Consider the following 23,923-nt stretch of genomic DNA (forward strand, 5'->3'; position numbering starts at 1 on the left):
CATTTACAGAAAATATTATAATCTTTCATTTGTAAGAACTGGGGGAAATGGGGAAGGTATCAGAGATCAAAAAGTAAATCAAGAGAGACAGCAAAGAGTGGGTGAGATCTATGTCTGTCTGTGCCCCTCTGGGTCCTCTGTGAGAGTCTAGTTGTGACTTGACATCACAAGGCATGAGATGTTTATGAGAGTTTGATATTTCCCATAACTGGTAGAAGGGAAAAATGGGTTTGCTGAAAAATGCATTCATTAGTATTATCACATAAATGGTTTTGGATTTAATTACTTCATTTTTGTTAATATGGATAACTGACTTCACATATTCAACAAGCATTTAGTGAGCATCTCTATATGCAGGAAATTTAAGAGTCACCCTCAAAGTAGTCTACTTATAAATTGGAGTGTGAGCAGGGATAGGAAAGCCTCAGACATGGTGTTCTGATGTGCCTTAAGATTGGGGTGCATATAGGAGACAACAGGGAGATAAAGAAGAGAAAGGTCAACTTATGGAAGACTCTGAATGCTGGCTAGGGAGTTTGAACTTTAACCAGGAGCCAGTAGAAAATTCCTTGATCAAGGAAATGGCATATCCATACCTGTGCTTTAGTTAGGATGTTAACTGAGTGTGGAGAGATGGAGGGTGGATGAAAATAGAAGTAAGGGGACTAATCAGAAGGCAATTTCAGTAGCCTAGTATGCCTTGTAGTCCCCAGAGATGACATGGGCCTCTAGTTAGTTGTATCCATGGGAATGAGAAGAAAGACAGATCTGAGAGTGCTAGTGAGAGTAGTAAAATTAACCAATATTCAGGTACTTGATTAGGAAGGGGTTCTGGATTTGGAGTTGAGGTGACTGAGAGGGTAGAGAAGGTATTAGTAGAAATAGAGAAGCCAGGCAGAGAAGTAGGTTTTAGGGTCAAAAATACTAAGTTTGGTTTTACATAAAATGAATTGTATATATTATAAAATATCCAGGAGAAAACAGAGGAGTGCACGAGAGAGAGAGAGAGAGAGAAAGAGAGAGGGAGGAAACTGCTGGAGATGGAAGTTTAGAAATTATATGATGAAAGAAAATCTTTGAAGCCTGGGCATCAAAAACATCTTAAGGGAGGAAGTTAGAGAGAGGAGATGAGTGTTGAAGAAACAACTATGGTAGAGTTGCCAGATAAAATATAGGATGCTCAGTTAAGGTTGAATTTCAGTTCAACAAAGAATCATGTTTTAGTATAAGAATATTCCATGCAATATTTAGCATACCAATACTAAAAAACATTTATATGTTGTTGGTTTAAAATTCAAATTTGACAGAATGTTCTGTATTTTATTGGCTAAATCTGGCAACCTTTGACTATGGGGATGGCCTATAATTATGGAATGGTCAGAAGAGGAGGAGATAGTAGAAGAGCCTAGGAGTAGACAGATAGATCCCAGGAAAACTAGGATATTGTACTATCACAAAATCAAAGGTTAGAGTGGGTTTCCAAAGAGCTAAACAAAAAGGTCAAGGCCATTGCATTTGGCAACATGAAACTCATTAGGAACCTTTGAGAAAGCAGATGGAGGTCTGGTTACAAGGGTTAAGGAGTAAAGTAAGGGAGATGGAAATAATTCATGTAGATGACTCTTTTAGAAATTGTGATGGAGAACAGAAGGGAGATATGATATGGTAAAAAAACAAAACAAAACAAAATAGAAGACAGGTTTTCAGGATTAGAAAGGCCAGGGCTGTTTTCCAGCCTCTGAAGAGCCCAGGGTAGTGGCATTCTGAAGATGTAAGAGGGGTGATGGGGTTAAGGAATGGAGTAAGCTGTGGATGATGCTGAAGGGGAGAATCAGGACATAAATGGAGGGATTAACCTTTGTATGGAGGATGCTCCCTCCTCATCCAAGTCATGAAAGAAGGAGGGGGAGATAAAGATGTGGAAATTTTGAGAGTAGGGAAGAGGAAGGAAGGCTTTTATTTCTTTCTGCTGTCTGATTGTGCTATTGAGAGTACATATTATGGAGGAAGGATTAGGGGAACACGAGGGAAAACTCAGGCTCAAGATACTCCCTGTTTGCTAATTGCATGGGACAGATATGATGCAGAGCCCAAAAGTGCATATAATTCATCCAAGTGGGAACCATTTATTTACCTCATGTTATATAAAAGTCATTTTGGGGGAACATGTGGAATTCCTAGTCTGTGAGATCCTGTATCCACCATGTGTCATGTCACACCCAGCATACCAGGGACTCAGAGACATACAAGTGACACAGTACTGATCCCAACCACCCTCTACTCTAGGGAGCTGAGGTCAAAATATGGCCAGACTATTCTACAGCTGGGAGAGCATGAAGTTGAGGAGCAAAGCAGCCTGTAACCTCTTAGCTGCTTTTCCTCTCTGCTGTCAAGAACAGGCATGCCATTTGCAGCACAAGGAGGGAGCCATTTGCAGAACTGTGGAAGCCTGAGAAAGCTGAGAAAGTTATTTCAGGGAGGGGTTGGGGTGGTGCTGCCTGCCCAGGAAAACTCTTAGTGCCTCCACCTCCAGAGAACATTAACATTTCCAGCCCCTTTTCCACAGCCCTCTTTCTCTCCCTCCTCCTCGTCCCCAGTACAAAGGCACAAATGAAATTCCTAAAAGTAGACTACTTCTGCCTAGTTATTTTTAGTATTTGCTATTAGTATTTATCAAGCTTTTCAGTGTTAATTTGTCCTCCCACCCATTTCTCTTCCTGCCTCCACTTGCTGGGCTTGGGATGGAAGGAGCATGTACAGGAAGCAGCTGGTGATCTCATAGAAACATCCCCTAGAGAGAGGAGGCTCTGGACCTTGAAATTCAATTTCCCCCACCCCCACCTTGAAGAGAAGAAATAAAGATCTGTATTCCACAAGCACTGGTAAAGTGAACCCATTAAAATGTGTAGGTGGTGTTTAGCCAGGCAAGAGCCCCAGTCAAGGAGCTGGGTCAGGGGGTCAACACATGCACAAAATGTCATAATACACACAAAAAGTATTGGTAAACAGGTAAAAGTTAAAACAGGTAAAAAGTGTTGGTAAACCAGGTAAACAAGAAGGATGCTAGAGGAAGATGATGCCAGGGAAGAGAAAAATGTAAAAATCCATGCAAAGAGTAAAGGATCTGAGGAAAGGGTTAAAATAAGAAGGGGTAGAGTTAGGATTGCAAAGGCCAGAGGAAGAAAGCTCTATATCACCATAGTACTGTAGTATGTTACAGCTTAATACTAAAGCATTGCTTGTTCCTGCTTCAACTGCCTGCCCTGTCTCTGGCTGTCACTTATGCCCAGAACAGCCACATTGCTCTGGAGAGAAACCCTCAGGACATGTTCTCAAGAGGGGTGTTGAATAAAAGCAAGACCTTATCAATCTGCATGGACATTGAACTCCTTGTCTGTACATCAATGTATTCATTTCGTAGGAAGCAGAAAAGAGTTGTTTCCTTTTGCAACTTCAAAAAAAAAAATGTTTTGGCTTGATTTTTGTGTTCTTTAAAAATTTTCTGTCTTTTTCAGCTTCCTAGAAATTGAAAAATGTAATAAATGAAGTGAAAAATATTTAGTGGGTGGGCTCAACAATGGAATGGAAGAAACAGAGGAAAGAATCAGTGAACTTACAGATAAAATAACAGAAATTACCCAATCTGAACAACGGAGAAAATAGACTGAAAATGGAGGAAGGGAGAAAGGAAAAAAAAAAAATGACAGGGCCTTCAGGACCTAAGGGAATATAAAAATTGTATAGCATATGTATCATCAACATCCTGGAAGGAGAGAAAAAGGAGGACAAGGCTAAAAAAAAGTATTTGAAGAAACAATTGCTGAAAGTTTTCAAGTTTGGCAAAAGAAAGAGACCTGTAGTGTCAAAAAGTGGATTATAACCCCAAACAGGATTACCCTCAAAAATCCACACTAAGACATATTTCAGTCAAACTTCTGAAAAATAAAGTCAAAGAAAAGATTTTAAAGCAGCAAGAGAGAAATGAGACCTTTTCTTTTAAGGCAAAAACAATTAGAATGACAGTGAATTTCCCATCAAAAAGCATGGAGGCCAGAAGTAAGTGGCAGAAATTTTCACATGTTGAAAGAAAAGAACTGTCAGCCCAAACTGAAAATATCCTTCAGAAATGAAGGGGAAATCAAGACATTTTCAGCTGAAGGACTACCTAGAAATGTGTCACCAACAAGCTCATCTTTAAAAAATGGCTAAAAGAATTTCTCTAAACAAAAAGGAAGTGATGGAAGAGGGAACATCAGTATGGAAGAAAGAATAAAATAAAGAGTAAAAATAGGGATAAATAAAATAAATTTTACTTCTCTTAAGTTTTCTAAATTAGATGATTGAAGCAAAAACTATAACACTGTCTGATGTGACTATCAATGTACATAAAGGAAATATTTAAGAAAGTTATTTTATAAATGAGAAAGAGTAAAAGGATGTAAAGGGAGGTAAGGATTCTAAGTGGAGTGATATAATACTGAAAGCAGTGGACTGTGGCAAGTTATGCATATTTAAGGGAATATCAAGAGCAACCATTAAAAAGCTATACCAAGAGATATACTGAAAGAACTAAAGATAAATAAAAATTGAATTCTAAAAAACATTCAAATATCCACAAAAAGGCTGAAAAATGAAAATAAGGAAAGAGAAAATAAAGAACATAGGAAACAAAAAATAAAATGGTAGAATATAACCCAAGCATGTCAGTAATTACATTAAGTGTAAATGACCTAAGTATACAAATTATAATGCAGAGATTGACATGATAGATTTTATAAAGATCCAAGGAAGGGCACCTGGCTGACTTAACTGGTAGAGCATGTGACTCTTGTGAGTTCAAGCCCCACATTGGGTGTAGAACTTACTTTAAAAAAATGACCCAACAATATGCTATCTACAAGAAACTACTGTCAAATACAGTATAGGAGGATGAAAGTAAAATGATTGAAAAAGATATATCATGCAAACATTAATCAGAAGAAAGCAGGAGAAGCTATATTAAGAACAGATAGGATTGCTGAACAAACAAAATGATCAAGGACAGAGGGACACTACATAATGATAAAAGGATCAATCCACCAAAAAGATGTAGCAAACATAATACTTTGCATGCAAATCCTAAATATGTACCAAACAGTAGAGCAAATTATGTGAAACAAAAACTGATAAATCTGAAGGAATCGACAAGTCCATGATTAGAGTTGGAAATCTCAACACACTTCTTTTAACAATTCATAGAACAACTGACAGAAAACCAGCAAGTACAGAGAACAGCAACACTATCAATCAGCCAGATCTAATTTACATTCATAGAATCTACCCAGCAACAGCAGAAAAGATATTCTTTTCAAGCACCACAAAAGATATGCCAGGATAGGCCATAAGCCATAAAACAAACCTCAACTTAAAAGAATCAAAATCATACAGAATGTATTCTCTGACTACAATGGAATCAAACTAGAAATCAAAAATGGAAAAAGGACAGGAAAATCTCAATAGTTGGAACTGAAACAAATTTCTAAAACCATTTGTGGGTCAAAGAGGAATTAAAAGGGAATTTTTTAAAGTACATTGGAGTAAATGAAAACGAAAATACAACATATCAAAATTTGTGAGGTTCAGCTAAAGCAGTTCTAAGAGGAAATTTTATAATACTAAATATGATGGAAAAGAGGAAATATCCCAAATTAATAATCAAAATTCTCATCCCGACTAAAACTATTTTTAAAAAAACTTGCAAAAAAGAGCAAATGGACCTAAATCAAGCATAAGGAAGTAATGATAAAGAGCAGAACTCAATAAAATTGAAAAAAAAAAAAAAGTATAGAGAGAATAGATTAAACCCAAAACTGATTCTTTGAAAAGAACAACAAAATTGAGAACCCTCTTACACACTGAGAGAAGACATAAATTACCAGTATCTGGAATAAAAAAGACTTACCATCACTACAGACCTACAGACATCAAAAATAATAATAAAGGAATATGTCAAACAACTCTACACATATAAATTTCGTGACTTATTTGAAGTGGATCAGTTTCCCAAAAAGCACAACTACCACAACTCACACAATTAAAGACAGATAATTTGAATAGCCTTATAACTAAGAAAATTTAATTAGTAATTAGAAACTTTCAAAACAGAAAATTCCAGACCCTGTTGGTTTCACTGGGAAATTCTACCAAATATTTAAAGAAGAATAACATCAACCCTATAAATCTCTTCCAGAAAATAGAAGAACACTTACTAATTCATTTTATGAGGCTACTCTGATACCAACACTAGAAAAAGACAGTACAACATAAGAAAACTAGAGACTAATGGCTCTCATGAAGATATATGCAAAACTCCCTAATAAAATATTAGCAAATACCACTCAGCAATATATACAAATAATTATATATCCTGACCATGTGGAATTTATTCTGGAGATGCAAGGCTCATTCAGCATTTGAAAATGAGGGTGCCTGGGTGGGTTAGTTGGTTAAGTGTCTGCCTTCAGCCCTGGTCATGATCCCAGGGTCCTGGGATCAAGACAAGACCCATGTCAGGCCCACTGCTCTGAGGAGAGCCTACTTCTCCCTCTCCCTCTCCCTCTGCCTGCCACTGTCCCTGCTTGTGCTCTCTCTCTGTCTCTGTCAAGTAAATAAATAATATTTTAAAAGTATTTGAAAATCAACAGTATACTCCACTGTGTAAATAGTCTAAAGAAAAAAATCACAATTATGCTAATTGAAGCAGAAAAATTACTCAACAAAATTCAGTAATTCATGATTTAAAAAAAAGCCTCAGAAAAATAGGAATAGAGGGGAGCTTCTTAATATTGATTTAAGAATATCAAACACTTGTAGCTAACAGCATACTTAATAGTGAAAGACTGAATCCTTTCCCCATAATATCAGGAGCAAGACAAGGATATCCTTTCTCATTATTCCTATTCAACATACCACTGGAAGTTCTACACAGTACAATAAAATAAGAAGAGAAAATAAAGACATATAGATCCGAAAGCAAGAAATAAAATTTGCAGATGGCATGAAAAACATCCAGTGGAATCTACAAAAAAAAAAAAAAAAACCCAGAACTAAAAAGTGAGTTCAGCTAAGTTGCAGGATATAAAATAAACATAGAAAATCAATTGTAGGGGTGCCTGGGCTCAGTGGGTTAAAGCCTCTGCCTTCGGCTCAGGTCATGATCCCAGGGTCCTGGGATTGAGCCCCACATTGGGCTCTCTGCTCAGCGGGGAGCCTGCTTCCTCCTCTCTCTCTCTCTGTCTGCTTCTCTGCCTACTTGTGATGTCTGTCAAATAAATAAATAAATCTTAAAAAAAAAAAGAAAAGAAAATCAATTGTATTTCTGTATACTAGCAGTGTGTGCATGGGTATTGAAATTAAATATACAATATCATTTATAATAGCTTGAAAACATATAAAATACTTAAGTGTAAATCTAACATAACACGTATAGGATTTGTATGCTGAAAACTACAAAATGCTGATGAAAGAAATCAAATAACATCTAAATAAATGGAGATCCATACTATATTCATAGATTGGAAGATTCAACATAGTAGAGATGTCAATTTTATTCAAATTGATATTTGGGTTTAATGAAATTCTTTTAAAAATTTAGAACATTTTTTGTAGATACAGATAAGATTATTGTAAAAATTTATATGAAAAGGAGACAAAGAGATGGCCAGCAGACATATGAAAAGATGCTGAACATCACTCATCAGGGAACTGCAGATCAAAACTACGGTGAGCTATCACCTCACACCTGTCAACATTGCTAAAATAAAAAACACAGGAAACAGTGTGAGCAAGGATGTGAAGGAAAAGGAACTTCTTATGCTCTGTTGGTGGGAGTGCAAAGTGGTGCAGCCACTGTGGAAAACAGCATGGAGAATCCTCAAAAAGTTAAAAATAGAACTACCCTATAATCCAGTAATCGCACTACTGTATATGTAGCCAAAGAGGACGAAAACATTAATTTGAAAGAATATACCAAGAAATGGGAAAAGGCAAGCTACAGTCTGAGAAAAATGCTTACAAAACATGTACCTGATAAAGGACTTATACCTACACTATATCTAGAACTCCAAACTTAACAGATAAAAATGTTCCACTAGAGAATGTTCAAAAGATAGAGGCATTTCACTGAAGAGGATGTACAGATGGCAGATACACACATGAAAAGGTATTTAGCATTACTAACTACTAGGGAAATGCAAAGGAAGACCATAATGAGATACCACTATCCATCTATTAGAACAGCCTGAGATAAATAGCAATAATACCAAATACTGGCCAAGATGTGGCAAAACTGAATCTCTCTGAGCTAGAAACTCATTCCCTAGAGAAAAATACATGCAGACAAACCTTTGTATAGAATTTCAGGGAAACTTTTGACCCCCTGAAGTCAGGCCCCAGGTTATGAAGTCCTGCTCTATTCTAAACATATCAAAGCCAGCAGGCATCAAAGAGAAGGAAAGAGAGAAAGTCTTCAGGGAATCTAGGATCCCTCCTTCTATTCCTGTAGGGGAGCTTTGATATGGGTCATGGACAAATGATTAGATCAAGGAATAAAAGATGGGAATCCTCCGTGGAAGGTGCAAAGAAAACTGAATCTTTCATACATTGCTGGTGGTTAAACTGGTACAACCACTCTGGAAAATAGCTTGGCAGTTTCTTAAAAACTAAACAAACTGAACCATCTGACCCAGCAGTCACTATCCTGGGCATATATCCCAGAGAAGTAACTTATATCCACACAAAAACCTAAGGACAGTTTTCCCTAACAGCTTTGTTTACAATAAACCAAAACCCAAAAACAACCAAAATGCCCTGCAGTAGGTGAGTGGTTAAACAAACCATGGTACTTCCAAACCATGAGATACTGTTCAGCCATAAAAGGGAGCAAACCAGATACAGACAACCACATGGGTACAAGCAATGTCTTGGATCTCAAGGTCATTATGCTCAGTTTAAAAAAAAAAAAAAGTTCACATATTATATGACCTCTAAATATCAAAAGGTCACATATCAAAAGGACATTATAAAAAAGTCACATATATTATATGACTCCACTTATTAACATCCTAGAAATAACAAAATTATAAAGCTGGCGAACAGATTAGTGATTTCCAGAGATAAGGGGTGGGAGCAGAGGGGATGGGTGTACCTGTAAAATGGTAGTAGGAGGGAATTCTGTGTGCCGATAAGTAGTTTTGCATCATTTATTTATTTATTTATTTTTATTATTATTATTTTTTATAAACGTATAATGTATTTTTATCCCCAGGGGTACAGGTCTGTGAATCGCCAGGTTTACACACTTCACAGCACTCACCATAGCACATACCCTCCCCAATGTCCATAACCCCACCACCCTATCCCGACCCCCCTCCCCCCAGCAACCCTCAGTTTGTTTTGTGAGATTAAGAGTCACTAACGGTTTGTCTCTCTCCCGATCCCATCTTGTTTCATTTATTCTTTTCCTACCCCCCAAACGCCCCATGTTGCATCTCCACTTCCTCATATCAGGGAGATCATATGATAGTTGTCTTTCTCTGATTGACTTATTTCGCTAAGCATGATACCCTCTAGTTCCATCCACGTCATCGCAAATGGCAAGATTTCATTTCTTTTGATGGCTGCATAGTATTCCATTGTATATATACCACATCTTCTTTATCCATTCATCTGTTGATGGACATCTAGGTTCTTTCCATAGTTTGGCTATTGTAGACATTGCTGCAATAAACATTCGGGTGATAAGTAGTTTTGCATCTTGACTGCAGTGCTGTTTACACAAATCTTCACATGTGACAAAATGATATGTAACTGTAAAATATATATCACATATGGGCTTACCTAAACAAAAATATTGTCTGCATTTGCTATTCTTCGGTCTTATTTATAAAAAAAGAAAAAGGAAGGAAGGGGGGAAGGAAGGAAGGAAGGGTGGGAGGGAGGGAGGGAGGGAAGGTCTCTATCTGTATGTAGTTACTTCATAGTTGCTTTTTGTCATTCATTATGCTGTTAAGGTTCTCCCAAGTTGTTGCCTATAGCTCAGATTTATTGATGTTCCTTGTTGTCTAGTATTTCATTGTATGTATATAACTCAGTTTATTTAATTGCTTAACAGTTGAGGATATTTGTGTTAAATACAGCATTTTGTTATGATAAAGAAAGTTGTTATAAACATTTTGTGCGTGTCTTCCAGGGTCAACATATAAGAATTTCTCTAGAGAATATACGCTAAGAGTCGGTTTATTCAGTTGGAAGGCATATAAACATTCAGCTTCATGAGTTAAGGTTAAATTGTTTGCAAGTCTTCTATCAACTTCTACTCTCACCATCAGTTTAATTTTCATTTTCCTGATTACAAATGAGTTTGCTCATATTTTTACATGTACATTTACTATTCTTGTTTTTCTCTTTTGTGACAACATGTCAGATGTGTTGCTCATTTTTTTATTGTGTTGTCTTTTTCTTTCTGATTTGTAACATATCTTTATATAATATGAATACTGGTCTTTTGTTGACTTGTTGCAAACTTGTCTCAGATGTTGGCATGCCTTCTGCTTTCTTTGTTGTACATTTTTATAAACAAAGATCTTAATAGTATAATGGGGCAATTTTATCAGTCTTTCCTTCTGTGATTAGTGCTTTTGTGCCTTAAGAACTCCTTTCCCATTTGGAGATCCAAAACATGTTCTTCATGTTTTCTTCTACAAGTTTTAACATTTTGCAATCCCTCTGGGATTGATCTCTGGGTATGGCTCCTCCTTGACTTTTGGCTCAGTGAATTATTTCATCCTTTGTGAGAGCTCTGTTGTCTTTTAATTCCATCTTCCCACCCTTGACTGGTACTGCTGCTTGCACTATCTCTTCAAATTGTGATTTTTTTTTTCCTTTTGGTATGCCTTGTAATTTTTTCCTGATAGCCAGACATGATGTACCAGGTGATAGGAACTGCTATAAATAGATCTTTAGTATCCTGGTGGTGAGATTTTCAGGGAGGGGAGGTACTCTGCAGGTCCTATGATTAGGTCTCAGTCTTTTAGTGAGCGCGTGTCTCTGGACTGTGACCTTCAAAATGTTCTAGTTTTTTTTCTCCTCCTTTTCTCAGGATGGCTAGCGTGGGCTGCAGTTGAGTATTTCCCTTCTCCCACAGTGGAAGGCTAGAGGAGACTGGATCTAGTATTTCCCTTCCCCACATCAGTTAGGTCTTCATAACACTCCAGCAGGTTAGGTTCCAGTTAACTAGTTTACTCTGAGGGCAAGTTTTGTTAAGAACAGAGTGCTCTGGGGCCCCTGGGTGGCTCAGTTGGTTAAGCAACTGCCTTTGGCTCAGGTCATGACCCTGGAGTCCTAGGATCGAGCCCCACATCGGGCTTCCTACTCATTTGGGAGTCTGCTTCTCCCTCTGACCTTCTCCCATCTCATTCTCTCTCTCTCTCTCTCTCATTCTCTCTCTCAAATAAATAAGTAAAATCTTTAAAAAAAAAAAAAAAAGAACAGAGTACTCTGGCATATTTCAAAATGGTTCCTTTCCCTCTTTGCATTCTGAAAGCTGGAGGAGGTTTTCCTCTGACACTGACTGTGGGAATCTGGTAGATGTCCTGGAAGTATATCTCACAGTGTTGTGAGGACCCCCCTTTTTTATTGATGGGTTCCCCTGGCACTTTAGTTATCCCCACAGAGATTGCAGCAATTCAGAAATGACAACTCAGATCTGCTTCCTATGGCAGTTTCTGTGGGTAAGTCACTGCCCAGGGAAGCCAAGACTCCCTGTATTCCCCTGCTCCTCTTTCCAATCTTGGGGGCAGAGGTTTTCCCTGTGTCCTTCCCTCTCTTACAGACCCAAGAAGAGTTATTGAATTCTACTTGTTAGGACAGAATGGTGATTTCCAAGCTCCTCACATGCGGAGCCAGACACCAAATCTCCTCTTTTGTCTTTTATACCCGAGTGACTGAGAAGGTCCATTAAGAAACGTCCAACATGGCAAGATTTGGGAAGATGGCCAGTTCTTCCCTAGGCAGCTTTGAAAGAAATTTTGGTCAAATGATGGGCTTCTTTACAGTAGCCAAGGCATTTGTGTCTTAGCAGTTCTCCAAGTGCTTGTCACATGTTAAAAAGCTAAAGAAACCAAAAAAACAAAAACAATGAAACTGTCCTCACCATTTGAACTGCAGTTCAGATCATTTAAAGAAGCTATTTGTTGAGAAAGAAAGCATAAATTTAAAATGCCTGTTTGTATGGTATGCAGAGGACAGATTCTGTTTTTGCAGATGCCCTGCAGTTCATTGGCAATGTCGCTGGACAAGGAGTCAAGAGCCCGGGATTTAAGCCTTGATCTGTCATTACGTGTTTGCAAAACCTCCTTGTAGCCAAAGTGTGTTCAGCTGCATGTAACAAGAATCATTCCACAGTAGCTTAGCCAAATAGAGGGGTTTCTTTTCTTTTCTTGTCTTGTCTTTTTTTTCTCTTTTCTTTTCCTTTTTCTTTCCTTTCCTTTCCTTTTCTCTTTTCTTTTATTTTTTCTCTCTTCTCTTGTCTTCTCTTTCTTCTCTTCTCTTCTCTTTTCTCCTCTCTTCTCCCTTCCCCTCCCCTCCCCTCTCCTCTCCTCTCTTCCTCTTTATTTTTTCTCTCACTTAACAGCCCAGGAGCAGGCAAACCAGGGCCAGTGTACTGGCGCTTTTTTTCAGTTTAATCTTCACAGCATGTGGCTTTTGTCTTCATGCTTGTCACATCATGACTGCAAATATGTCTTTATCTCTGGCATTGAATAAATGTTTCAGGCATGAAGAAGAGGAAGGGCAAAGATCAAAAAGCGAGTGGAGAGCTCTTTTAAGGACCTTTTCCGGGAGCCCCACATAGTTACTTAAGCTTACGTGGCCAGGGCCCAAACTATGCCACCTGCCCATCCTTAGCTGTAGTTTTTACAGGGCAAATTGCTGCTCTGAACAAAACCAAGGTTCTGTAAGGGAAAACAGTAGACAGGGCATTGGATTGGTAACCAGCAGTGTCTGCCCCACCCTCTAAGCTTCCAGTGGGAATGCCTGTCCCCCCCCCACACACACACACCGCCACCCCCTTCCCCCTGCAGGGTTGTTTGTTTGGATGTCAGAATGGAAGATCAAATGCAAGAACATTTCATAAACTATAAATTGTATTTCATAAACACAGTGGAAATATTCTGTTTTTAAAAAGATTTATTTAATTAATTTCTTTATTTGAGAGTGAGAGAGAGAACATAAGTAGGAAGGAGGGGCAGAGGGAGAGGGAGAAGCAGACTCTCTGCTGAGCAGGGAGTCCAATGTGGGGCTTGATCCCAGGACCCTGGGATCATGACCTGAGCTGAAGTCAGAGGCTTAACCAGCTGAGCCACCCAGAAACCCCCAGTGGAAATATTCTGACCTATTTTCTTAGAGAGCAAATCCGATGTTAACAGGAAGTCCAGCTGAATGTAAAGATTTGGGTAATCACTATCTCTTGAACCTCAGCTCATTCTCTTGTTGACATCTTTAAATAGTGCAAGAACTTGTGTTTTCACGAATAAGCATCCTCAAATACCTATCTTCAGACTATTGTCAGAAGTTGTGGTGGACATTGGTTGATTTCCTCCACAATAATCTCTTCCCCTTCCTCTCAGTATCCTGAATGACCTTCCATGTGATTTTTCTTTGGAATGATCCTCCCCTCACCTCCAGGGATAAGGCTTGATTAGTTCAAAGTGATTCAGCAAAGTATAGTGACTGATTCAGTGATGGGCAATCTGAGAGGCCTCAGAACCTGGGACTGCCTAAGTGCTGACACTGTCTTCTTGGGGGACACATATGTAGTCTTAAACTGCTACAGGGAGGGTTTTTTTTTTTTTTAAGATTTTATTTATTTGACAGACAGAGATCACAAGTAGGCAGAGAGGCAGACAGAGAGAGAGGAGGAAGCAGGCTTCCTGCTGAGCAGAGAGCCTGATGTGGGGCTTGATCCTAGGACCTTGGGATCATGAGCTGAGCTGAAGGCAGAGGCTTTAACCCACTGAGCCACCCAGGCACCCTACAGGGAGTATTTTTTGCACCAAAGGGCGGCAGCCTGAAGTGGAAATGGCTCTGCAGAGAATGCCTATGCCAAGGGAATTTCAGAGAATCAAATGATGTAGTGAACCTCTGTTTTCCAAAACCAGCCCTACATCAGGATATTTTTTCCCCAGCTCAATGAACCAAAATATTTCCTTGTTTTGTTATTTATTTGAATAAGTGAGTTTGAGTTGGGATTTCTGTTATTTGTAGCCAAAAGATTCCTGAATGATAGTTTCCATATATGTTCCAGGAAGATATATATGTTATTTAAAATAATATATTACATAAAAATTCTAGATGAGAACATTGGCAGTAACCTCTTTGATATCAGTCACAGCAACTTCTTTCAAGACATGTCTCCAAAGGCAAAGGAAACAAAAGTGAAAATGAACTTTTGGGACTTCATTAAGATCAAAAGCTTCTGCACAGCAAAGGAAACAGTCAACAAAACAAAGAGGCAACCCACTGAATGGGAGAAGATATTCTCAAATGACACTACAGACAAAGGACTGATATCCAAGATCTCAAACTCAACACCCAAAAAAACAGATATTCATGTCAAAAAATGGGCAGAAGACATGAACAGACACTTCTCCAAAGATGACATACAAATGGCTGACAGACACATGAAAAATGTTCATCATCACTAGCCATGAAGGAAATTCAAATCAAAACCACATGGAGATACCACCTTACACCAGTTAGAATGGACAAAATCAAAAGGACAGGAAACAAGTGTTAGAGGGGGTGTGGAGAAAGGGGACGCCTCTTACACTGTTGGTGGGAATGCAAGTTGGTGCAGCTACTTCGGAAAACAGTGTGGAGATTCCTCAAAAAATTAAAATAGAGCTACCCTATAACCCTACAATTGCACTACTGGGTATTTACCCCAAAGATACAGATGTAGTGAAAAGAAGGCCCATAGGTACTCCAATGTTCATAGCAGCAATGGCCACAATTGCCAAACTGTGGAAAGAGCCAAGATGCCCTTCAACAGACAAATGGATAAAGAAGATATGGTCCATATATACAATGGAGTATTACGCAGCCATCAGAAAGAATAAATACCCACATTTTTTATCAGTATGGATGGGACTGGAAGACATTATGCTGAGTGAAATAAGTCAAGCAGAGAGAGTCAATTATCATACGGTTTCATTTACTTGTGGAGCATAAGGAATAACAAAGAGGACGTTAGGAGAAGGAAAGGAAAAGTGAAATGGGGTGAATTGGAGGGAGAGATAAAAGATGAGAGATGGTGGAGTCTGAGAAACAAATTGAGGGTTTGGGAAGGGAGGGAGGTGGGGGGATGGGTGAGCCTGGAGGTGGGTATTAAGGAGGGCACGGCACATATTGCATGGAGCACTGGGTGTGGTGCATAAATATTGAATCTTGGAACATAAAAAAAATAAAATTAAGATGTTAAAAAAATAAAATAATACATTACTTATATATCTATATATTTTAAAATAATATATTAATATAGTACATATTTATGTGTATATATGTAATATACACAAACCTGTCTGTATATTACATATATAATATGTATTCGTACACATACATATTGGTATATACATGAGTTTATTCTGAGATTTATAGTCCTTCCCAGATTAAGGTCATAAGGTCTGAATGTTACTAAGAGAGCCTGTCGCTCTCTGTAATAAATGGCCTGCATAGCATCTATCTAGAAGATTTTAAACTGTGAAAGGTTAGGACTTAAGTCCCATACTTTTGGGGACTATACTTAGCACCCCTGTAATAGAAGATTTTTCCCTGGGTACTTTGAGCCAAAAACCAATTAGGCTGAGATATGTCAGTGTTCTTGTAGGTGTGTTTCCTGTTTCCTGTTTGCAAAGGCAACTGCAGAAGAAACAAAAGTAACGGCCTTACATAATGCTTACTGAACTGTCAAATGTTCAAGTAAAATATTCATTAATTATGAGTGATCTCAGTTGCAGGGCCCTTGAGCTGCTGGTGATAAAATCTGTCGTGATCCTGTGGAAGGCTCTGTGACCCGAGACGCTGCCTGACTGTACATTGTGAGTTCCCTTTTTTAACCTCTCGAATGTGTGGGTTTTAAATTGTGATTATTATTAAGTTAGGATTCAGAATGCAAAAATGTTGCATCTCTGCTAGGTTGTTGCGTGTTTATGTCTGCTGTCTGGTAAATAACAAATGCTAGCTTATTAATCTGCCATTAAACCTTGGCCACAAGGTATCTATTTCCACTTTAATTCTTGCTGAATTTGTATGTTACTGACAAGAAAACTATGACACGTTCTCATTTTTGAAAAAATCTGTTCTCTTCTGTGGTGACTCTGATTAAATGGAAACCTTATTTAAGTGTGAGAAATTTGCTTTAAAAAAAAACAAACAGGAGACATGATCACGAAGGTAAAAACCTGACTTTCTTCCTGGGGAAAAAAAAAAAGCAATATATATGTACCCTTCCTTACTTTCTAAATCTACTCTTTTGGTGTGGAAAATTGAAGCCGATATTGTACAGCAAGTAGATGGGATTTTTTTTTTAAATTCAGAAACAATTCTTTTGAAATTCTATTATGGTATAATTAGGGCAGCAGCACCCGCGTAGTGGATTTCCTGTTAAGATAGGAACATCATTACTTTCCTAATTTGTTGATGTGGGTGGGTCTCAAAAGCCATCTCATTGAATATTTAGGAAATTGGCTTTTCAGGAAGGGAAATCTACTGGTATATGAAGTTCTTGGAAATTTTTCAAGATATACTAATGGTCCCAGATGAGAGCCAGATAAGATTTATAAGCAAGATAATAATATGGCTTAGTCCCTGGTAATACTTTTCTATGGCTGTTTGTAAACAAGGCATCAATATTAATCTAACGTTTACTTGCCCAGGTAGTTTGAAATGAAGAACAAATGGCAAAAATAAAGTAAATGTGGGTGAGAACAGAACCTTATTTTGTATTTTTGTGATGTGGCAGGGAAAGGAAATAAGTTGATGTAAAATGAAATTTAAGTGGACTCATCTCTTTTTCATCCCACTTTGTTTATCCCCATTACGTCTCTTTGGTTTGGGTATTAGATGAACAACATGACTTATCTGTATATAACAAGAAAGTGAAAGTGAAAAAGTCTGTATTCCAAATCTGATAGGACAGTCCTTTTAATGAGATACATAGGACAGTAATGAAATATTTGAAGTCATGCTAAACAAACTCTAACTTTTTTTTTCTTCATATCATTGAGAACTGAGCCTAAACCGCAATATATTTCTCCTGGAGACCAAGATAGAATTGTGCATTTAAGTTGGTAGTGATCAGACAGCCCTAGAGGCTCTTTCTTCTTGTGATAATCTGGTTGAAATACTTATAATCATCACAACCATAAACATGATAGTAGCCATTGCATGAGTTCCTTGGATCTTTCTGACATCAAACTAAATAAGGAAAATGTGTGTTCTTGCCCAAAGGATAGGAAAGCATGAGTTAAGATTTAATATAAGAACCATTCCGATTGACCTGGAGGTGCAAAGAATCAACATGTCTGCTATTGGCTTCTGGTGTCCCTGCCCCTCCTCAAGCATGCAGGTCTCTCTTCTGTGATCATGGGGACAGGTCCCTATTGTAGATTCTCTGTGTGAGTGAGCCCCAGCTACACTCAACTTCATCTCTGGTTTTTGTAGAGCAAAGAGAGGCTAGGCTGTAGGAGCTCATGCCGCACATTCAAGGCATCTTCAAGAATCAAAAAAGGACAATTTGAATGAGAAATTGATAGGAAAAGTCTTGAGGCAGTGAAGGAGCCACTTCCTGCTCAACAACTGTTGTCTTGAGAGCAAAGTGGGTACAGCAGGGATGAGGAGACTAAACCTCCTAACTGGGGCCTTCCACCTGGATGGCTGAAGTTAGCAAATACTCTCCCATTTCCTGTGCTTTCTGGAATCTTGTTCAAGAATTTCAGATACTCTTACCTAGTGACAGAGATCTTGATAGCAATAGATAGGAAAGATATATACAAAGAAACTATTTTTAGGTGAAGTTTATGACTAGAGTCCAGGTTTACAATGATTTCTGATTTCCTGTCACCTGGGTTTCTCTCTTTAGCTCCTTTAGGCTGGAGTCATTCCATCTAGATCCTCAAGAAATCCTTAGCTTCCCCAAGGCTTCCTGTGTAACTACCGTCTCAGTTACATGACATTGCATGGAATTCTATTTTTCTATAGTTTTCTGCACTAAAGACCCTTTTCCTTCTCCTCTTAAAAAATATGATTTTGATCCTTTTAGCCTGGGAGCTCACCACTCTTTATTTTCAATGTCCTATAAATTCTCCTCTATCAAAAAAAACCCAAAAAACAAGAAAAAAACACCTCTTGTGTCAACAGAATGTCTTTCATTCAAGAACAGTCATGAGGAGAGATTATCTCAGAAGCTAAGAACACAAGATGCCAAATATCTCGCGGATAATTAAAGTATGCTTCCACATGTTTTCAGAGACAAATACTGATCATCCAAATAATTGATTCCCTGAAAACCATTTTCCACACAGTCATGTTCTTAATGTAAAAATAGCCAATAAATTCAGTGAAAAAAATAATAAACCAACGTGCTTATTAGTATGGGGGGGGGGAGAATAGAAAGAGAGCACTTGATTTCTAGCAATTTTGTGACATGTAGACTTAGTGTCATATAGACTTAGGAGCAGATTGTTTAGTGACAGTAGATAAATGATTGCAATTAACCAAAAAGTGTTGATTAAGCACATACCAATTTGAGCCCTAGTGGAGAATGATACAATCCAAACTGGACTTGTATATTCTATAACATAATGTTCCTAGAAACATAATTCATTTATTCATCCAATAAATACGTATTGAATACTTGCTCTATGACAGGCACTATGTTAAATCATGGTGATATTAATGGGGGACAAGACAGGCAGGGTTTCTGCCTACAGTTGAGTGTTGTGGGATGGGATGGACATGGTCATCAAATAACTGTGCACATTACCAATGTGATCACTACTATGATGGGAAAAAACCAAACATGGGAAACTGAGACCATAAAACACAGGTACTACATTTAGATAAGTAGTCATTAGAGAAGACTTCCCTGAAGAAATTGGAAGAGGTTGGGAGCATGGAGGAGAGTGTTCTGGGAGGACCTGAGGTAGCAGAGAACATAGCACTTACTGGGAACTGCACCCAGGCCAGTGTTGCTGGAGAGCAAGAGGGACATGATGTGAGGGAAAGCTAGAAAAGTGGCGGCGGTAGATCATGAAAGTCTTCGTAGAACATGAATGAACATGAATAGTTTCTAACAGAATGAGTCCTATTGTCTTCTATCACTAGTGTGAAAAAAAAGAAGCTTGTGACTTTATAACGACTGTGTTCTTTGGGAGATGATATTCATTCATCCTTTCTTTCATTCACTCATTCAGCCAATGCACACAAGACAAAATCCCTCTTCACGTGGATCCTAAATTCTAATGGAGCAAGCAGATAATATGCCAATAAGGAAATGTATAGGTCTTAATGGAATTGTTTGTTCATGAGTGGTGTGGGTAGTCTTTAGGTGAAATTTAAAAAATAATTTCAAATATTTATTGTATTGCATCTAAGTGTAGTGATTCCTTTGTTTAGTTAAGTAAAGTGATATGTTCTAGCGGCACGAAGACCATGCTTAGACAGGTGTTCTTCATGGCACTTAATTCAGTTAAAGATTTTGGAGATTTAATTTCAGTTAAAGAGAGGACATAAGAGAGGGAAGCTGTGAGGTTTGTATACTTGTTTCTGAGGATTTAGTGATACCACAGCCCACCTTGCACCTTACCTCCTCGTCTTGGAGTGGTGGGCAGGAGACAAGGGGAGCAATAAAAAGACTTAAATGAAAACAATGGAAGCTAACATTGATGGAGAAGGATCCAAGAAGGAGAGTATTTCAGCATCTATTTGTTTTAACACAGAGCTTGGTAGGTCTTACTATACACTTAATATACTTTGTAGATTCTGCACATTTACCATCTCCAAAAAACATACACATCTTAAAATCAATGTTTACATTTAAGGAAAGGTATTTCATTGTCACATTCCCAAAAGCTGTTATTTAATTGATGATGTATCTTAAAATAATAAGTGACTTACAACTCAGAAAAACAGACATATCTGGAACCTTGTTTGAGTCTTTTCTGAAGCTCTGCTTGAAGATTTCCTGATTGGCAGTGTTTCCATATCTGCAGATAAGGTATCACCATTAATGGAATTAAACCAGGGCACCTGTGAGAGTCACCTTCAGGTCTTGCTTGCAGAAATCAGAGGAGAGTTCATTAGAGCCAAGGGAGTCATAATAATAATCTGTTTCAGTCTCTGGAAATGTCTTTATTTCTGATATTCAGATTGCATGAATCAAAGTGATTATTTCCAGATATGCCAAGAAGAATAATGGAAATGTTAGTGGGATCCTTGGGTCCTTTAGTACAGGGTTTCTCAACTGCAGCTCTGTTGACATTTTGGACTAGATCATTCTGTCACAAGGGGCTGTCCTATGCAGTGGAGAATGTTTGGGAGCACTCTGGTGCCAGTAGTATCCCACCATCATGACAGTCATCTCTTGTATTGCTAATGCCTTAGTATATGTAATCAGCGACTCCCAGCACTGTGTTCTAGCTTTGTGTTATGATTGTACTGCAAACATGTCCAATCCTAAATGCATAACTTTCAGTTTTACAGGATGGTATATTTATAATTCTATAGTTCTTACATCACAATTAAAAATAATATTATGAAACCAGACTTAGAAGGGTAACTAATTAGATTTTTACTCAGTCAAACATGTGAAATCCTAACATGGCAATACAGTTTCTTGTGGGGCGAGGGTGCCTATACTTTGAGAGCCTTGTTTTATTTGTTACAATGTTATAAAATTTTATCCTCAAAGTTTAAAACTTACTTAGTGGCTCACCTATTTTTTTTTTAAGATACATTTATGGGAATCTTAAAAAGACTCCAACTCAATCAGTTGCAAGAATTAATAGCCTTAAAAAAAAAAGAATTAATAGCCTTTTGGGGACACAGAGAAACTTAAATGAGACACATTTAATGAGTGCAATTGTAGTTTTATGGGAAGCTTAGAACAACAGAGAGAAAAAAGTGCCACTCTTTTGTTCTTTGGTGATGGTACTTGACATTTAAGTATAAGTTATTACAATAATATAGTGGTTTAATGTTCCCTTAGTATCTGTGGTTTAATCAAAGTTTCTGAAAATGGGAAGAGTGTGCGTTCTCTCTGTCACTGTTAAGTGAAGCAATGGCATTTGAAAATCACTTCAATCATGCATGATTAGATCTTCTACAGTGGTGTTTTACTATGCTGTGGTGCTGGGAAGACTTAATATTGCATAAATTTACTTAGACATGTGACTAATATCTGGCACTATTAGGGAAACTAGTTTTTATTAAAATTATATTTTACTGTTATTATTTACCTTAATGCCTCCTGCCTCAAAATATTGCATATACTTCAAATGACACCAGTCATTCTTTTATTTCCCTGTCATGTTGAGTCATAGTTAAAAACCACCATTGTCTCAAAAATAAAGTTCTAATTCTTTTTCCTGGTGCTCAAAGCTTTCTACTAACTGACTACAGCCCAACTTTTCAGATTCATCATCTTAACTCCGTTTGCTCCTGTCTCCATATCGCTCTCCGACAGCCATGAACCAGGCGGCCTGACCAGCATAACGAGCATCTCCTTGCCCTTTTCTGCCTTCTTAGCTCTTCTCATGTTGTGATCTCTAACCTCTGAAATTCAAATTCATGCGTAAGAATCATTTCTTTCATGTAACTTTCCAGATATTCTCAGTTGGAATTAAACTCTCTCCCTTTCTCCACCCCACCCTGTCTCTGTCTCTCTCTCTTCCTTTCTTCTTTTCTCCTTCCTTCCATTCCATCCCTCTTTCTCTCTTCCCCATAATGCTTAGAAAGCATTAGACTAGTGCTTTTCAAACTATCCTTGGAGAGGGCTAGATTTCTTTTTTTTTAATTTCCAATCCGTCACATAACAATACATATCTTCTTATCTACAATGAGTACTTGGACCTCTCTGTGGGAAACTGATTATGTCAGTTCTGCATGTACCTCATCTGTACTCTATCCAGTGAGATGAGTTCACTCGATCACACGTTTGGGTATTTCAGTGATGTCCAACTACTGGAAAAATGTCTAAACAATTACGTGCAATATCTATACTAACCCTATTGCAGTCTGATAAGAATAGTTCGTGGGGTCGCTGTGCTCCACAGCACTTTAAATAGCACTGCCCCAGATATAAGCTCCATGAGGACAGGGCCTGCGTCTGCTTTTTCCATCATTATAATTCTAGCCTTGGACATCGCCTGTCACCTAGTAAGCACACGTATTACTTGTAGAAGTATCATGTTATAGGTAATAGCACCTGTCTGCAAAGTAGCTTGGATCAGATCTTGATAAATTTTTAGCACCTGCAGGATTATCACGCCTTACTTATATCAGAAAATAGGAATGAATGAGAATACCAGACTGATTTATTAAAAAAAATTCTGCTCTTTAGTGTAAAAGCTACTGAAATAAAATGCACCCTCTTCTTCCTACTGCTGGTATGGCCTTTATAAGTGAAGAGCACTTGATCAGTAATTTAATTTTCTTTCACTGGGTAGTTGCAAAAACTCATTGCACTCATATTCACTTAAGTAAAATAAAAGGAGTTTAAAAGAAGTCTAAAACACTTAGCCTGTTAAATAGCAATATTGAGAAATTGAGAGAAATGTATTCCTAGAAGAAAAAAACACACAAAAACAAATCTATATTTAAAGACTTTCTTCATGCCGCTCAAGGGGACACATTGAAAGTCTTCACTAGTCTAAAATTGTGTTTCTGAAAATGAGAATCACCTGGAGTTAATTTAACATCTACCACTGTAATTTCTACTGGGAAAGACACCTGGGAGATTAAATTTTTCAAAATTTAAAAGGTAAGAGATTCAGAATAAATTATTTGATGATGCTATTTGAACATAAATTTCTAACTTTCAGTAGCTCAAGAATATCTTTCTGAAGTGGTAAGAAGTCACTGCAGTTGGACACTTTTCATTGAGTATTTCATTATTTTCAAGTTAACAGCCAAGAAAAACAAGAACATTTACTATATGTGTTTCCCACCATTATTAGCCACTTATTTTTCCATGGAACATTTGTTATTTCTGGGAAACATATGGCATATGACCAGAACCATAATTAGTAACAGTTTGATGTTATAGGAATGCAAATTTTGGCAATTTCTAGCTTCTCTAGATCGGTGACTTCCTCTGAAATATAAAAGCAGCAAATACAGATCCTAAGGTTGCATTCTGGAGTCAGTTTTTTCCTCCTTTACAAATAGGTATTTGCCTGTTTCAAGGAGGTATTTGAAGATTCTTGCAAATGCTTATATAGCTCTGCTCCAGAGCCAAAAGGGGCCAGAAGAAGACACTGTTTTAAACATATACCATATTATTTTTGCATGTATTTGCATATATCAACTTATTTAATCATTGCAGATAGAGGCAGGAAGACGTGAATTTGCCCAAGGCACTTCAATGGAAAATTGTGTAGTTGAGATTTACCTTAGAAAGTCTGGCTCGAGACTCTGCTCTTTCACATTATAGTGTCTCTTGTGCAGCATTGCTTATCTAAGGAGATGAAAAGTTCCAGAATTGCATAGGTAGAATCCTGCCGAAGAGGTTACTTTCTTGCAGACTATCTCTAATACTTACTTAGTAACTGGGAATTCTGGGTAACTGGAGGAAAGGGGCAAGAAGCCATTAGTTGGCAGCTCATTTTGA

The 23,923-nt window shown here is 37.8% G+C and overlaps 1 protein-coding gene across 6 annotated transcripts in view; it reads left to right on the top strand.

The window, feature by feature from the left end:
* The window catches only part of NCALD (neurocalcin delta), a 388,261-nt gene that overhangs the window by 220,985 nt on the left and 143,353 nt on the right, over positions 1 to 23,923 (top strand). For all 6 annotated transcript variants that reach the window (XM_047725827.1, XM_047725830.1, XM_047725829.1 and 3 more), the window contains one exon: positions 16,047 to 16,133. The gene's annotated coding sequence lies outside the window, so the exon portion shown is untranslated. The remainder of the gene's footprint in view (positions 1 to 16,046; positions 16,134 to 23,923) is intronic.

This window comes from Lutra lutra, chromosome 4 (genome assembly GCF_902655055.1).
Source record: "Lutra lutra chromosome 4, mLutLut1.2, whole genome shotgun sequence".
Classification (NCBI taxonomy): Eukaryota; Metazoa; Chordata; class Mammalia; order Carnivora; family Mustelidae; genus Lutra; species Lutra lutra.